The sequence below is a fragment of the Sorex araneus genome, chromosome 4, assembly GCF_027595985.1.
Source record: "Sorex araneus isolate mSorAra2 chromosome 4, mSorAra2.pri, whole genome shotgun sequence".
Taxonomy (NCBI): domain Eukaryota; kingdom Metazoa; phylum Chordata; class Mammalia; order Eulipotyphla; family Soricidae; genus Sorex; species Sorex araneus.
Window position 1 is genome coordinate 206477153 of NC_073305.1, and position 15503 is coordinate 206492655.

A 15503-nucleotide genomic window follows, 5' to 3' on the forward strand; every position below is an offset into this window, starting at 1 on the left:
TCTCCTCCCTGCCCTCTTGCTCCTTCCTTCCACACCCTCTGCCTGCCACACCCATTCCCCGCGTCTCCCTCCCCGTCGACAGCCAGGCCTGGCAACCCTGCTCCCTCGAAGTGCTCCGCCTTGCCAGGGAGCAGGACTTCAGGTTCTACCGCCCTAAACTCTCCCTCCTCTATGCCGGAGCCCGGAGGTCAGGCCCCCGTCATGCTCCCCGGCACAGAGGCGGCTGCCAGGAAGTGTTAATCCACCCACGCCGCACCAGGCGAGTGTAAGCCAGGCCCCCGCCACCTCCTGAGCAGCCCCCAAGGGTCCGGCTGCCCCGGCCGTGTGACAGCAGCAAAGCAGCGAGCGTCATGCACAGGCTCCGGGGCCCGCTCAGGTCCCCGCGTAGGGACCAGCCTCGCCCGGAGCGTGACTCTGAGTGTGTGTCCCACGCCCTCACTGTGGCTGTCAGTCGGCGGGCGGAGGGGGGGCACACCTGGCTATGCCCAGCAGCTGCTTCCAGCTTGTTTCTCATAGTCACTCCTGACAGTGCTCGGGGGAGCCCGGGTGCTGGGGACCTGACTTGGCCTTCCCGTGCCGCGGGTCTCTGTGCTCATGCTGGCGCCCCGCGCTGGGTGCTGTGGGTGAATAGGTTTCAGCCTCCCGCAGGGGCAGGCTGCGGGCATATCTGCATCCCCCACAGGGCTGGGCCCCCCCCAGACCCTGGGCGGACAGAGAGCCAGGGAGTCGGGCTGAGTCTCAGCCGGGGCGGGCCGCCCCCTGCCCTGTGATCTTTATTTATGGCCCCACGGGCCTTCTCTGCTCCTGGCGCTCTTTGTTCTCAAATATCACTCTCCGAGAGATCCGCCTCAGAAGCCTGGGCCCCCCTCCCCGGCCATCAGGCTTGGCAGCGTGCTGCACGTTCAGGCTCCACCCGGCACCGTCCCCCACCTGCGTTTAAAACCAGGCGTGTGCCCGTGTGCACGCCCGTGTGCGGGTGTCTGTGCACACGTGCATGCACGGGCGCGTCTGTGCACCTGTGCATGCATGGGCGTGCGTGTGCACGCATGTGCTCCTCTCCCGTGTCGCCCTCTCATTCCACATGGGCTGCTCAGCCTCAATCAATACCTGCTCGGCGGCCGCGGGGCCCTGTCTGCAGTCAAGAGCCATTTGCTGCCTCCTCAGCGGCTGTCAGGCGCTCATCACAGTCCCTTTGAAAGCACGGCCCCTCGATGGCCACACGAGTGGGGCGGGAGTGGGCATCTCAGAGCTAAGTGAAGCTAGAGCAGGGCTGCCCGCCGCTTTGCTGGGCCCCCTTCAGATGCGCCTGTTTGTCTTTGGTGCGGGGGTGGGGGGTGACCTCGGGTCGCTGCTGGCCGGGGCTGGGGGCAGGCCCAGCCTCCCATACACAGGCTCCCAATTTCTGGTGTGCCCTGCAGCCAGCTTGTTTGTGCCCCAAGCCCTGAAAGCCTTATCTCCTTCCACACCCCGAAAACATTTCTGTGGGGGCCCGCGCCTGCCCTGCAGATGGAGAAACTGAGGCCCAGTGAGATGGTCGTTCCCCGTTTTTTCCGTCATCTCGCTGCAGCTCTGAGAATGTTCCTTCTGGCCCAGGGGACAGCTCCAAGGGCACACGCAGGGCCCCGGGTTTGACCCCCAGCCCCGTGTGACCTTCCAGTGGGTCCAGGAACTGCAGGGATCACTCCCCCAAATAAGGACAATAGAGCAAGAGTAACCAACCCAACCCCAAACCCAAACAATATTCCTTCGGGGGATAGAACATGTTTCTGTAATGACTTATTTTCCGTCGGGCCGTTCAGAACATCCCCAGTCTCTCTGCTAGTATCAATAATGCAGCAGGGACATCTCTGAGGCACTAGACATTCCTTGAAGAATTCGTTTTGGATGACTGTCTAATATTTCATATTGTCAACAAAAATGTGTCTCCAGGATCCTAATCACATTATTACTTACAAGAGTCAAAATGGGATGTAATTAAGCCACACTGAACAATGTTCCTGAAATGAGACCGCATGAAGGCAGCAGGGCACAAACTGGCATAATTGGGGTGCTGGGAGGCTCATGGGGAGGCTGACTTAATGTGGGGGAGAAACTGGGAGGAAAGACCCACTTCCTGTTGGCAGTATTGATGAATGGTAACCTTAGGTGGAATTTCCATTTTTCCCCCAGGCTTCTGTATTTTTCAGAGTCTTCATAGTGAGCAGATATCCATTTAAAATTTTAAAAAGAAAAAATGACAATAAGGAAAAATTACAATAAGTTTAGTCTGTGAGCTTGGTTCATTCCTTTAGCATACAGCTTAGCTTTTAACTTGTTAAAGAGGTCAGACAACAATGACCAGGGGAGTAAATGTTTGTTTTCAGCCCGGATGATCTCTGTTACAGGAGCTCAACACTGTCCTTGGAGTCCTCAGGCAGTTATGGATAACGCATGAACAGGGACATATCTGTGTTCCAACAAACGTTGTCTGTATTTCAATAAAACTTTATTGACAAACACAAGAGAAGGGCCAGACTTGGTCCATGGGACACAGTTTGCCAGCCTCTACTCTAGCTAAACCTGCTTATTATTTTCTTTTCAAAAGGTTATAAAATCTTGGAATGTGTACAAAAATATTCCTAAAAAGTGAGTTCAAAGCAATGGTAATAAATGTAATGACCATCTACGTACCACCGATTAAGAAATCTTATCATTAATTTTTAAGCCTTGGAGCCCCCAACCTCAGGTACCAGATGCCCAAAGAGAACGTCTTTCTTTCTTTCTTTCTTTCTTTCTTTCTTTCTTTCTTTCTTTCTTTCTTTCTTTCTTTCTTTCTTTCTTTCTTTCTTTCCTTTCTTTTCTTTCTTTTCCTTTCTTTCTTTCTTTCTTTCTTGTTCACACCCGGTGATTCACAAGAGTTACTCCTGGCTCCACACTCAAGAATTACTCCTGGCAGTGCTTGGGGGACCATATGGGATGCTGGGAATAGAACCCGGGTTGGCCACGTGCAAGGCAAACACCCTACCTGCTGTGCTATTGCTCCAGCCCCGGGAACCCCTTTCTTGATTTCTGTGTTCAATCTCACCTTGAGTCTGCTCCCTGCACGTCTGTATTTCCAGACATCTTGCATTGTTCTGCTTAGTTTTGACGTCCAGGTCTTTTTTTATCACGGCACGTGTACTATTCTCTAGCTTGCTTATATTCACCCTGAAGATTTATCCGTGTAGAGGTCGCAGCCATGACCCATTTCCTTGCACTTCTGCGTAGTATTCCAGCTTTCGAGTCCCTCCTATAGTGACGCCACACGGTTGTCTCCAAACCAACAGCCTTTCTCCCTTCTCCTGCTGTCCTCTGAGTATCCTCATACGGACCCGCGTTGAACCTGCCCAAGAATGTCTCACGTGGCTCTAAATGCTACCACGATGGCAGCTGTGTTAGACCCCGGCACTGGTGTTTCCCAGCTGTGTAGACCGGCGCAAGTCAGAGAACCTTTGTGCCTGAATTAGCCTGGCTGGCCCATGGGGATAATCACACGCCTCGCAGAGGGGTTTGTGCAACGGCAATCAGACAAAGAGATAAAGGACGTGCGCGGTGACATTAGCTATTGATGATTTCTCCTGGGAAGCGAGTTCTCTGGGCGCTCTGGTCCCCCCGCGGTTGAGTCTCTGGGCCTCGGGAAAGCCCCAAAGCTGCTCTAATCTTGGACTTGCCCAGGAAGGAGCTTGGGGCCCTGCCAGCCCTTTGGGACAGGACCAGTGTGGGATCACGCTGGGCGCAGGGGCCACTCCTTGACCTTCTCCATCATTCCATCAGCTTTGCCCTCTGGGCGGGTCCTGGCCTCTGGCCTCCAAGGCTGTGAGGGAGATGGACACCTGCTTTCGGGAATGGGACAGCAATCCGGGCAGCCCCACGCCCCACGGGGCACTCACTGTGCTCTGGGCCCGGGCACAGCCCCTTTCCTGGGTGGTGGCAAGAGCATCCCACTTCCAGGCGAAGAAACAGGCTTGGAGAGGCAAAATGGGGCTGGAGCGACAGTACAGCAGGGAGGGCGTTTGCCTTGCACTCGGCCAACCCAGGCTCGATTCCCAGCATCCCATAGGGTCCCCTGAGCACCTCCAGGAGTGATCCTTGAGTGCAGAGCCAGAAGTAACCCCTGTGCATCGCTAGGTGTGATCCAAAAAGATTCCCTGTCAAAAAAAGGGCAAAATGGGGGGCAGGGAGATGGCCCAGAGACACTTGCAGCTGTGGCCACGGCAGCCCAGATCCCAGCACTACCATATCCCAGCACTACCTGAGCACTGCCAGGTGTGGCCCCTGAGGAGAGACCAGGTGTGGCCAGAATATGCAAAGAGCATTGCAGAGGCGACACACAGAGCCTCACCCCTCAAGTTAAGGACTCTGCCGACTTCCTGCTGTTTGCCAGGGAGGTTGCCCGGCCCTGAGACAGCGGCGGGCACAGGGTGGGCTTCACCAGGGCTCCTCTGGGTGAGACTCTGCAACTGAGCATGGAAGGGGGTGCAGGATGGCCTGGGGAGGGTCTGGCATGGGGGCGTGGGGGCGCCATTTCTTGGCACAACACTGCTGTTGGTGAGTCCCGGAGCAGGGGTGCAGGCAGGAGTGAGCAGAGCCCATGTGCCTGGTGGGGTGACCAGTGTCCTGCGGGTCTTGGCTAGCTTTCCCAGGCAGCGAGTGGCAGGCTGGGCCTGTCTGAGTCACAGCCAGCATGGTGGGGGCCCAGCCTGTTGGGACCCCGGCCCCCAGCAGACTGACCTGGGCACCTCCTCGCGGCAAGAACAGAAGCACAGACGACAGGGCACACGCCCCGCTGTGGGGATGCCGGATCTCTGCTAAGCACAGCAGGTGACAGGCTGGCTCAGGCCACAGCACAGTGGAGATCTGGGGGGAGGTGGGGGAGGCAGCAGACTGGGGGGTGGCGTGAGAACTGACCTGGGTTGGGGGGGCAGGCAGCAGGCAGGGAGAGGAGGGGTGGGGGAGGGGGAGACTGCAGGTGTCATCGCAGGTGGTCAGAAGGAGGGACCTGGTCAGTGGCACGGATGTCAGTCGGCCCCTGGGGTATAACTGGCCTTGGCCTCTGCAGAAAGGTTAATTGCTCAGAACACAGGGTGAGACTTTCAGCCCTGACAGACTGGCTCACCCATCTCAGTCCTTCGTGCCGGTGGGCCAGAGCCCTAGGCAGGGAGGGATGGAGGGAGGGACGGAGAAAAAGAGGGGTGGGGAGGAGGGAAGGACAGAGGAACACTAGCCAGGAAGGGGGAACATCCGGCAGCCTTGCAGGGACCAAAGCCTCTATTTCTGGTTTGATTCTTGTTTGGGGGCCACACCTCGCTGTGCTCCCGCCTTGCTCCTGCCTCTGTGCTCAGGGATCACTGCTGGGCAGGTGCCCGGAGATCCCATAGGTGCGGGGTACTGAACCTGGGCCAGCCGTGCAGGGCAAGCACTGCCCAGTGACTGGGCTTGCGCTCAGTGGAGGCTTTGGACCTCGGCTGCTCAGGGGTCTGCAGGAACAGCTGTGCCCAGGCAGCGAGGTCCCGGGACCAGTCAGATGGCTCAGAGAGCCCCAGGGCTGGTTCTGATTGGCCCAGCTGGAGTCATGTGCCCAGCCCTGGACCAATCACCGGCCAGCTGGAACTGGGAGGCGGAGACATGGAGGCTGCACATAAAGCGTTAGGGCTTTGCAGTGGGGCGGTGGTCCCGGGAGGAAATGGAACTTGGTCCTCCAGGGGGAAGCTGAGCCGGGCCCAGGCCCAGGGGCAGGCGTGGTGGGCAGAGACGGGGTGTCGGGAGGCCCTTGGCAGAGAGGAGGCCTGGGGGATGCAGCATCCTACCCCTGCTCAGGGTGGGGGACTAAGCAAGGACCAGGTTATTGTCCCCGGGAGAGGGGCCCCTAGCGAGACGCCTGATGCCCCGACGGCAGAGAGGGGCACTACGGAGAGTGGGGGCTTCCTGGATCTGGCAGAGCCCTACTTAGAAGAAAGGCCCCGTGAACCTTGTGAGGAGGAGAGAAAAGAACATTCTAGAAGAAATAGCCCAGTGCAACACGTGCCCCCCCCCCCCCCCCCCCCCGCTCCCCATCCACAGGGTCTCCGCCAGCTTTCCTGGGACTCATTCCTGCTTGCCGCCGGTGGCCAGGACAGGTGGCGGTGTGCCTGTAGCTGCCGGGGGCCTGGGAATGTGGGGTACAGGGGGAGGGGAGAGAGACCTGTTTCCTTTCACCCTCGCCTTCCAAAAACTCCTACCGCAAATTCTTTGTTCCGCGCTTTCATTTAAGTGCTCTTCCTAGAGAGACTCCCTTCCGCACGATTTTAACGACTTTCCTTTCTTCTTTTTATGAATTATCCGGAACCCTCACCTTTGGGGGGATTCTTTACAAACTTTTTTTTTTCCCCAAGCTGGAGCTTTGGGAAGCTCTGATCTCAAAAGGCTTGGTCCAGCCTGCACGCCGCCTGGATTCTCTGATCTCTGAAATAGCAAAGGAAATGCCATTTACCTTGGCCAAAGCTTTGTTGGGTCCCTCTCAGACGTGAAAACGGCGGACCCCTGGGGTTGGGTGAGGGGAGATATTTTTAGATTCTCTTGCGAAGGTGATCAAACCAGGATCCTTTTGGCCCTGGTGGGCTGGGGAAGAGATGCATTGCCCAGGCCCGGGGCCGCCCGGCTCGGGGGTCAAGGAGCAGTGAGCGAGAGCACGTGGGGGTCAGGGCAGGCTCCCCGCTGCATCGAGGGGAGCAGCCCAGACCCATCTCTGCAGCCGCACTTGCTCTGCAGCGCTGAGTGGACACGAGTGGCATTTCCTGTGCATGGAAGTCGGACGTGGTCAGGCACGGTCAGAGGTGGTCAGGCGTGGAGGCCAGCGCTCCATGCCCTTGCTCCAGCCCTGATCCTCTCGGGGGTGCCTGCCCCCCCACTCCCCACCTCAAGCAGCACAGCGGGGACCTCAGTGGAATCTCGGCCAAGGCTGAGGCTGACCAGCCACGCATCCCTGGCCAGCATCTCAGCAGGCAAATGACGCTGAGACTTGGTCCCTGGGGTTTGCCTGGAGAAGCTGGGAGATCGAGGTATGGTGGGGCCACTCTCTCCCTGGGCCCTGGGCCCTGGCCTCCTGATGTCCACTGCCGCCCTGTCCTGTCCTCCACGGTCATCTTCTGGGAGGGCATCGTCGCCCTGTGCCGTCCCACCCTCCCCGTCATGCCCTCATCTGTCCCCAGTCTGCTCTGTGTCTGCCCTGAACCATCATTCATCCCGTCCCCTGTCTGCCCCTGCCTGTCTCCCATCTGTCCCCCGCCTGTCCCCCATCTGTCCCCTGTTGTCCCACCGCCTGCCCTATCCTGTCCTGGCCTCCCTTGCCCCTGCCACCCAGCGTGTCTCCGGAGTGCAGGGAGATGCTGTCCCAGCACACAGAGGTGGGGAAGCGGCCAAGGCCATGCGGGATGAGTCTGCAGAGGGGGCGCTCTGGGGAGGGGTCTGGGCGCCGTGGGGAGGGGGATACTATGGATTGGGGCACTGTGCTCGTAGCGCCGTGGGCTGGGGTGCTGTGGGGAAGGGGTGCTGTTGGTGAGCGTGTGCAGAGTTTGGAGGTGCTCCTGATGGCTTTTTGTTTGTTTTGTTTTGTTTTTTGCTTTTTGGGCCGCACCCAGCATTGCTCAGGGCTGACTCCTGGCTCTGCACTCAGGAATTACTCCTGGCGGTGCCCCCTCTGCGAGGCGTAGCGACCCTGGGGGTCCGGAAGCCCACCGCTCTCTGCAGCCCTGGTGCTGTGTTCAGAGACTGACTCCGGGCGTTTGTCCGGAGCAGGGACCACTGCCGTGTGGGTGGAAGAACCAACTTTAGAGGCCCGCGCAGAGGTTCCAGAGCCTGGACCTGCCTGGACCCTGGACAGAGGTGGGCCTGGGCCACCCGCATGGGCAGTTTCTCCCACTCACCCAACCACGTCAGCCTCCAGACAGATGAATGTTTTCTTTGTCTTTGTTCCCAGCCTTGATGTTTGCCTCTGAGAAATGGGGGCAGCCAGTGTGTGCGGAGACCGGGCATGACCAGGGTCTGAAGCCGGCTGTACTGCCCAGTCGTTTTGCTCTGCGGCGGGTGAGGAAGCAGCCCCAAGAGGGAGCACGTTGCCCTTGGCCTCACGGCAAGCCTGGTGGCCGGACCACAACCACTGGCCACACGGCCTCCTCCTCCTCCCTTCCCAGAACACGCCCGACTGCAGCTGCAGGAGGGTCCAGGGGGTCCTGAGGGCCCCTCTCCCTCTTCCCACCCTCCCTGTCCCCCGGGGCCGCCTGTCCACTGCGGGCGTCCTGGCCTCAGCCCTCCTGGGGAGGACTGGAAGGGCGGGTGGAGACGGCGGCCAATCAGAGCGCGCCTCTCAGCTCCCATGTGGTTTGGGCGTGGCCGTGTGGCCTGGCTCCCACAGAACCAAGACTTTAACTTGTCAGCCTCTGATGAACAAACCTGAAACACAGGGCTGGGGCGGCAGTACAGCAGGGAGGGCGTTTGCCTTGCCCGCGGGCCGACCCAAGTTAGTCCTCGCCTCCCCCGAGCCTGCTGGGCTGACCCCTGAACACACAGAGCCAGGAGAAAGCCCTGAGCAGGGCTGGGTGTGACCCCGACCCCACCCCCACCCCAGAAGGAAAGGAAAATGTTGAAACACTGGCAGGAGCAGTAAGATGCTCGGGGGAGACAGAGACACAGAGAGGGGGACCCACCCCCCGAGATAACAGCCCCGACCTTTTTCTTTTTCGCTTTTTGGGTCCCACCTGGCGATGCACAGGGGTTACTCCTGGCTCTGCACTCAGGAATGACTCCTGGCAGTGCTCGGGGGACCCTATGAGATGCTGGGAATCGAACCCGGGTCGGCCGCTTGCAAGGCAAATGCCCTCCCCACTGTGCTATCGCTCCAGCCCCCAGCCCCAGCCTCTGGAACCTTCTCCAGGCAGTTTCCCTCTGGCCTCCCCGGCCCTGCCTTTCATGCCAGCCGGCTCCAGCCACAAATAAGCAAAACGGGAAGAGAACTCGTCTGGGATGGGGGTGGGGGGTCAGAATGCGACCTTGGTCTCGGCAGTGACCCCCCTCGCCAGGCACCCCACATCCCAGCTTTGGCCCGAAGCTTATTTTCCCGGCCAGCTTCTGGATCCCGAGAAGAAAGAAAAATCAGTGTGGTGTGATGCTGAAGGCCAAGGTCGCCGTGACACGCCCGGGACTGTCGCTGAGTCCCAGCAGAGTCATTTGGAAAGGGCACGTCTGCCGCGTCCTCTGCCTTGACAGGAAGGGGGCCTCTGCCGAGCTCGGGGGGCCACGGGGCTCTGTCAGATCCCGTCCGGTGATAAATAGCGGGTCCAGCTGTGGGATCATAGGGAAGGGACGCGTCTCCCCAGGCCGGCGCCTCGGCTGGACACACCAACACTGACCCAGGAGCTGCCGCCCGCCAGAAGCCGGAGAGGGAATTTATCCACCACGCATCAGACTCACCCTGGAGACGTGAGACTGGAAATGCGAGCACCCCTGTCCTAGAGGGGCCAGGTCCAAGATCCAGGTCAAGGACAGGCTGACCTGACCCCAGAGTCAGCCTCCCCCACTCCCGTCCAGAGAAGCATCTTCCTGGAAGTGGTGGAGAAGCTTTCTTCCCGAGCTCTGTCAGGGAGCTGGTCAGGGAAGGCTTCTTGGAGGAGGTGGATTTGTGTTTGTTCCTTATTGCTGCTCTGACAAATCCGAGTTGCTTTGTGGCTTCCACCAACCTGTATTTACTATCTGATGGCGCCGGGGAGTTCAGGTTCCAAATTAAGCCTCAAAGAGCTGAGTGCAGGTTTTAGGAACCGGCTTCGTGCTAGAGATTCTCTTCCTGGCTTCTAGAGGCCGCCCGCTGCTGGCCTTGTCCCACGCTGGCCTCTGTCTCCTTGCCTGTCCCTGGCCCGGGCCCCGGGCCATTGCCTCCCTCAGACAGGGACCTTTAGGATCATATTAGCCTGTCTAGAGAACCCAGATCTGGGCGTTCAGGAACACGTGGCCAAGACCAGCCCTGGGCCGCTCTGCTGTGAGGGTGACCTCAGGTCCTGGCACCCGGGTGTCCTTGGGGCCCATCTGTCAGCTGGCCTGGGCAGGGTGGGGGGTCTATTCTGGGGGCTCTGGAAGCATTGCCCCTGGTGCTGGGGTGTGTGGCACAGAATGGCACCCGTGCTCCCCCAAGCAGGCTCCGGTGCAGAGCCCATTTTGGCCTCTACCTCCCCGGCAGGCTGGCAGGACCCCCTCAGGCTCTCTCTGGACAACAGTGGGGAGCAGGAAGCGGCCCTGCCCACCGGCTCGGGTTCCAGTGCTCCAGGGCTGGCTTTGGAATTGGTTACCCCCCCTCCACGAGAGTGGTTCCAAGCATGCTCCGTCCCCACCATATCAGGAACTTGGTGTCTTGTGAGCCCTCTGGGTGGGGCCTTTGTGGGGTGGGTTTGGGTGCCGCATGCCAGCTTGTGGTGTTATTTTTTAGAGCCAAATGCTTTCCTCTTCATCCTGCTCAGAAATGGGCCCCTCGAGGGAGGGCTACACGAGCACTGTGGGACTGAGTCTGGGGGATGTCTCACCCCACCATGGGGAGGTCGGGGGCCCTCCGGGGCTCAGCTTGTGGAGCTGGGGCGCAGTCGGGCGAAAGCCACGATGAAGACCGAGTCCCGGCGGTGGCGGCGGTGGCAGTGTGGAGTTCAGCCCTGGAGGGGCGTGGGGGCGGTGGGCTCGGGGCCAAGAAGCACCTGCCACGTTTGAGGGGGGGGCAGCCAAGCTCAGCCCACAGTCACGGTCACGTGATCCAGGGCCCCGTATTGCTACATTCACCCATTCTGCAAAGGAATCCAGAAATCTGGATTTTCAGATGAAATCTCCTATTTTTAAATGTTGATAATGAATTCAGATATTTTTAAAATACTGTGTGGGCCAAACAAGACATTTCTGCAGGCTGGTTTTGGCCTGTTGGCAGCTTCTGTGAGAAGGCACTTCTTTTCACCAGGAGGGAAACTGAGGCCCACCAAACCTCAGAGGGTTTTTTTTTTTTTTTGCATTCCCTTGATGAGAACTCGGGGCTGGGGACCCGTGGTACAGCCCTCCATGCTGGGGGCTTCCTGCTCATGGCTGCCCCCTTTGTCTTCAAACCTCCATCCACGACCCCTCGAGAGCCCCCAGCCCTGCCCAGCCCCGTTTCATCAGGCAACTTGGAGGTGGTGGAGGTTGGCCCCCCAGCTTGCCCGCCCCCGCCCCCCGGCAAATCCCTGCCATTCTGGGCTGACCTCAAGCCATGGACCCAGTGACCCCCAAGTCCCCTCCGTACCCTCTCCAAGGCCCCAGGTCTCCCCGCCCATTCCCCCCGCCCCCCTTCAGCATTGTCGGTTCACCACCCACAGCTGGAGCCACTCTCAGAGCTACTTTGGCCCCAGAAGTCTGGGCGCATTATTGACATGATCTAACAGGTCCTGTCTCGTGTGTGTGTGTGTGTGTGTGTGTGTGTATGTGTGTGTGTGTGTGTGTATGTGGGGGGGGCGCGCATAGGGGGATGCTACGGAACGGCTGGGCGGCCAGAGGGCTAGAGCCTGTGACTTACTGACTTGCAGCATTAAACTGATGTGCTGGTTTCTCTTGCAACATTGTTGCCCCTCGGGACTTCCTCTGCCTGTGTGAAGATTCCTCTCCAATGCCCAAGAGCGTTCCATTGGTCCAGTGGCCCTGGAGTCGCCGGCTCCAGGCTGCTCGCTCCTCAGCTCCATGCCCCAAATCACCCTGATGGCTTCAACAGTAGCTGCCTTATGTAACACCTGCGGCTGCCGGCCCCTTCCCTCAGCAGGCCCCGGGGCTGCGCCACAGATTTGCTTTCTTTCCCCTCAGCCGTCTCTAGGATGTGGGTGCTGTTTTTGCCCCCACTTTACAGGTTGGGGAAACTGGGTCTCAGTGGGAGCAGAGCCCCTGGGCCAGTCTTAGCCCTAGCGGGCAGAGCAGGGGGGCAGCTGGCCCAGGCCCCCGTTCTTGACCGCCTCACACCTCCTGGCCTCAGGGTCAGTGACCGCTAAGAAGGACGCCCCCTACTCACTCTCAGTGAGATTTCTGAGGGACTCCCGGGTTCGCATCAGGCAGATGTCGCATGGTTGGATGCCCGTTTCTCAAACAGGGAGCCGAGGGGGGTGGGGGAGGTCCCCACTAAGGTCCCGGTGGGAGGCCCTCTCCGGCTCCCTGCTCTGCCAGGCAGGCCGGGGTGCGGGGAGGGGCGGGGGGCATGGGGGGCGGGAGCCGTCTCGTCCTTCCACACTCCCGCCCCGCTCTGAGCAGGTCAGTGTTGGTCACAGCCCCGGTTTCTAAGAAGGCAGGAAGCTGGCTCCAAGAAGAGCCGGCACCCCAGGAGGGCCCTGGGGGCGGGTCACCGCTCTCCGCGGCTGGCTCCGAGAAGAGCCGGCACCCCAGGAGGGCCCTGGGGGCGGGTCAGCCGCTCTCGTGGCGAAGCAGGCCATTAGCAGCCCCGTTCTGAGGCTCAGACTGATCTACCCGCGGGGTGATTATCCAGCCTTCCCGGAGGGCCCTGCGGAGGCCAGGGGCCACGCTCCTGCCTGGAGCCTCGGGCCACTTCCTGGCACTAATAAGGGCGGCCGGCCCGCTCCTCCCGCATCGCCTCCTCCGACTGCCAGGCGCAGCGCCCACACCTGCTCCGGGGCTGACCCCGTTTCTCTGCGAGTCCACGCGCATCCTCAGGCACGCTCTGAGAGGGAACCCGAGTCTGTGTGCAGCGCCACGGGACGTGGGAGAACCCCCCCGCTCGGAGCTCTCGATTCAAGGGTCCAGGGGTCGTTTTCATTACAAGTTCCCAGGTCTAGGGGGGTGCCGAGGGCACCGCTCAGCTCCTCTCTCGTAGGATCCAGGGCCCCCGGCCATAACAGCGCCGTGTCGGTGAGTTCCCTCCAGAAGCAGCGCCCGCAGACGGCCGAGAGGAAGGTGCTTTCGTGAGGTCGTACCCCTGTCCTCAGCTGGGACAGCCACGTCAGCGGACGCGCAGGGGAAAGGGCTGTGGAATCACAGACAGCGTTGCTGGGTCAGCCCCGAGGTGGGACTGGAAATGGGCTGTCCCCGAGAAGGAGAGAAGAGCGAGGGCGTGGCGGGCTGCAACATAAGGTGCTCTAGGCGGCTGGCCTGCTAGAAGGCCTGTAGCTCGATAGAAAGATGGTTTCCAGACAACCCAAGGTCTGGGCAACCTTCATCCTTCTAGAAAGTTCAGGTCAAGTGTCTCTTGGAACCTTCAGTCGCTCTCACTTTCCCCGGCCAGGGTCACTGTATGGGCATGGGTGGAGGCACTGGCCTTCTCGGCAGCAAGGGTGTGGGGAGCACCCCTGGGCAGCGAGGAGAAGGGGCCGTCTGGGGTTCCTGCAGGCCTGGGCGGGCAGGAGCACCCCGTGTCCTCCTCCTCCTCCTCTCTGTCCCGCCGCTGCTCCTGGGAGTTCAGAGCAGGGCCCAGGGCTGTAGGGCCCGGGAAGGGGTGAGGGGAGGGGGTGCAGGCTGCAGAGGGAAGGGGTGAGGGGAGGGGGTGCAGGCTGCGAAGGGTTCCCCAGCACAGGAGGCATCAGTGTGATGGCCATTTGTCTGTCCATCTGTCTGTCCATCTGGCTGGCAGTTTCCTGCCGTGACCGTTACCAGGCTGAGGAAGTTGTTAAGGACATACCCGCACCTGACAGCCCTGGGAGCGTGAAGGCTGCTTCCTGCCTTGACGCGGAGGGAGGAGCGACGTGACAGGGCTCACTGTGGCTCGGCTCACGACAGCGTGTCTTTCTGCTGTGCGGCTCAATGCAGCGTGGTCACGGGTTGGCACACTGCATGTGGCTCACCGTGGCACTGTGCCTGGCTCACTGTGTCAGTGTGTGGGTCCCTGTGGCACTGTGCCTGGCTCACTGTGTCAGTATGTGGGTCCCTGTGGCACTGTGCGTGGCTCACTGTGGCACTGTGCGTGGCTCACTGTATCAGTGTGTGGCTCACTGTGTCACTGCACATGGCTTACCATGGCTCTGTGCGTGGCTCACTGTGGCACTGCACGTGGCTCACTGTGTCAGTGTGTGGGTCCCTGTGGCACTACACGTGGCTCACTGTGTCAGTGTGTGGGTCCCTGTGGCACTGCATGTGGCTCACTGTGTCACTGCACATGGCTTACCATGGCTCTGTGCGTGGCTCACTGTGGCACTACACGTGGCTCACTGTGTCAGTGTGTGGCTCACTGTGTCATGCAAGTGGCTCACCGTGGCTCTGTGCGTGGCTCACTGTGGCACTGCGCGTGGCTCACTGAATCTCTGTACACGTCACACTCCCACAGGAGCAGAGCTGTGGGTGGCATCCTGCGGTCCTTCCCCAGGAAATGAGTGACCCACCAGCTCCCACCTGCTGCTTCTGGGGCCCGGGAGGGCTGGGTAGAGCTGGACAGAGACCAGAGGGACGTGACCCTGTCCTGTGGGCAGGCTGCCCGCCCCCCACACAGAGTGCCCGCATTGCACCTCCTCCCCTATTTCCCGGGCCTACGTGCCTTCCACAGGCCTGGCACTGCCCCCTGCCAAGCAGACGTGCTCCTGGAACCCCGCTGCCCTGACAGTAGCCCCCACTCTGGAACTCCGTCCCCGCCTCCTGCTCGCAGGGGTTAGCCACTCCCGGCCCTCTGTCCCTCGCCCAGCCTGGGCCTCTCCATCTCTCACACACAGGGTCGCCCTGCCCTGTTCCCCCCGAGCTCCCGCCCCAGCGTCCTGCTCACCGAGTCTCTCCTGGGGACGCCGAGGGCCTTGCTCGCCTCCCTCCCGCCCTGCACTGCCCCCCTCCTCCTTCCCCACCACACCTGGGCCCCTGGGCACGGGCTGGCCGGGAAGCGCCTCAGTGGCCGTCCTCTCGCCGGATCCGGGTTCCAGAGGTCTGGGCTGGTGCGGGTCGGTCAGTGCAGGTTTGGTTGGTGAGCAGAGGCTTCTAAGACGCCAAACCAGTCCCTCAGCCCTGACCGCTTACAGCCCCCGGGGGTCCTAGAGCCAGGCTTGACTTGGACCCTACTGCTGCAGTCCCAGAGACCCGCTGCCTGACTCAGACCCCGTTTGCTCTCTTGTGAAAGGGGACTGCCAGCTGCCGTGCCAGACTGTGGGGTGAGCCTGGGGGGTTGGGGGGAGAATGCCCATGAATCCTGGCAGCCTCCCTGGAGGCAGCGCCTGGGCTGGAGGCTCAGGAAAAGTCTGTGCACAGGGGGCATTTCCAGGGGAGAAAGGAGGGACCCTGAGGAAGCAGGGCAGGGGGGGAAGGAGGGCATGTGAGGGGCCAGGGCAGGCCAGACCCTCGGTGGCTGGGACATGTGGGTGGCAGCCTCCAGTGCTCACGGCCAGAGCCCAGGGAAGGCTGATGTCGGGGCAGTGAGCAATGTGGGCTTCTGGCCTGCAGTGTCCAGGGGCTCTGGACGGCAGCTGACGGGCACAGGGAGGCTGCGGAGGGCTCGAGCTGCGGGCCCTCATCTCGTTCCAGGGCTGCCCTTTTAGTGCAGC

General features: G+C 60.7%; 1 protein-coding gene across 1 annotated transcript in view; it reads left to right on the forward strand.

The window, feature by feature from the left end:
- The window catches only part of GSG1L (GSG1 like), a 149992-nt gene that overhangs the window by 84215 nt on the left and 50274 nt on the right, over window positions 1-15503 (forward strand). The window lies entirely within an intron of this gene.